General features: G+C 56.4%; 1 pseudogene; it reads right to left on the bottom strand.

Moving 5' to 3' along the window:
* Positions 1 to 568: 568 nt before the first annotated feature.
* Positions 569 to 1,736, bottom strand: LOC120368078 (potassium channel subfamily T member 1 pseudogene; annotated as a pseudogene).
* Between the last annotated feature and the right edge of the window lie 259 nt (positions 1,737 to 1,995).

The raw sequence follows: 1,995 nt of genomic DNA, 5'->3' as shown, positions 1-1,995 counted from the left end.
GCATCAGTCCGCTTGAGCTGCCATAACAAAACACCACAGGCTGGGTGACGTAAAACTGCTTCAGTTTTTACAGTTCTGTAGGTTGGAAGTCCCAGATGAAGGTGTGGCAGCATCAGTTCCTGGTGAAGGCTCATCCTGGCTTGTAGATGGCTCCTCTCACTGTATCTCCACGTGGCCTTTCCTCGGTGTGTGCTGGTAGAGTGACAGCCAGCTCCCTGATGCCTCAGTTTAATAAGGATGCAAATCCTATCCCAGGACCCCAACTTATCACCTCGTCCAACCTTAATTATTTCTTACTCCAGATGCAGTCATACGGGGATTAGGGCTTCTTTTTTTTTTTTTTTTTTCTGGGAGCGGGGAGGAGCTGGGAGTCAGAGGAGCTGGGAGCAGGAGGAGGGGAAGCAGGAAGGAGAGCCCCACTCTATAGTAGTAGGAAAGCTGAGAGGACTGGGCCAGAGCCCGCATGTTCCCATGCCCTCTGTGAAGGTGAGGGTGGGCCTGGTGGGGGAAGCTGCTGGCTGCAGGTCTGAGGGCCTGGGTTGGCAAGGTGGGCTGAGCCCCAGGAGCCTCACTTGTTGTTCAGCAGCAGAACGATGGGGTTCAGCTCCTTGCGGGACCTGTAGTAGGTCTGCAGCGGCACAATGAAGTTGTACAGCCCATTGCCAGCCGTCTCTGCCGACACAATGATCAGCTTGTTCTTGAACCCGTAGGCTTTGGCATCTTCATAGCTGTTGTGCTTGCAGCTCTTGTCCAGCCACAGGCAGCAGAAGGGGGCTTTCACAGGCAGGAGGTGGCGCAGGGTTGGGGAGCTGCCTATGTAGGGCGGGTTCGGAGGGTATCCCTTCACGTACTCCACCACAGAGAGCCCCTCGTCGTCCGAGGGTGTCACCTCGTCCTCCAACTGGTCACTCAGCAGGTCATAGGGCAGCAGGGCCGAGCTGTCAGCCAGTTCTAGGACGGGTGCGATGCTGGGTCGCTGGCTGCCCGAGCCGTTCTCTGTGGGCAGTGCCAGCTTGCTGCTCCCGACGCTCCCGACACTCTGCATGGGCTGGTGCTCTGTGCCCTGCAGGTCCATGGCCACTGTCCCCATGGAGGCGATGATGCTGTGCCGGACCCTCGTGCAGCCCCTGCCCCGAGAACGCCCTCTTCTTCCGCTTCTCCTCCTGCTTGAAGATGAAGGCCGAGTTCTCCTCCTTGGTGATGTTGATGTAGAAGCAGGTGTCGGAGGCGGCCAGGATGTGCCATGGCCCCGGGTTCAACAGGATGCTCTTGTTGTCCTCCCGCTTCAGCCCGATGAGGCACACACCGTACTTCTTGTGGGCGTGGAAGGCCGCGTAGGTGAAGCTCTTACCCTCGTACTCGCGGAAGAACTTGCTGTCGCCCATGCGGATGTGGTACACCTCGTTGCCGGAGCAGTGCCCGTACATGCACTGCCACTGCTCTGGGGACTCCTGTCCCTCCTGGCCACGGGACGTGTGCACCAGCAGGGTAATGAGGGTGGAGGTGGCCGGGCAGATGCAGTTGAGTGTCAGCATGGCATACTTGCACTCCTCCTCACACACCACGTGGTCGGTGAACTTGACGTGAAACTTATTTTCAGGCTTGAGGATCTGGACGTAGAGGGGGCAGTTGGGGGCGAAGTCCTTCACGGCCCAGGCACGCAGGATGGTCTGGTGGTCTGCTGCCATTTCCTCCCAACGGACCCCAGTGTGTAGTGCTCCCCTCCCTGTGTCCATGTGTTCTCATTGTTCAACACCCGCGGTGTTTGATTTTCTGCTCTTGTGTCAGTTTGCTGAGAATGACGGTTTCCAGGTTCATCCATGTCCCTACAAAGGACACGAACTCAACATTTTTGATGGCTGCGTAATATTCCATGGTGTATATGTGCCACATTTTCCCTATCCAGTCTATCATCAATGGGCATTTGGGTTGGTTCCAGGTCTTTACTATTGTAAACAGTGCTGCAATGAACATTCGTGTGCATGTGTCCTTGTA

Source organism: Saimiri boliviensis, chromosome 5 (genome assembly GCF_048565385.1).
Source record: "Saimiri boliviensis isolate mSaiBol1 chromosome 5, mSaiBol1.pri, whole genome shotgun sequence".
In the NCBI taxonomy this organism is placed as follows: domain Eukaryota; kingdom Metazoa; phylum Chordata; class Mammalia; order Primates; family Cebidae; genus Saimiri; species Saimiri boliviensis.
This window is presented reverse-complemented; position numbering and strand designations above follow the sequence as displayed.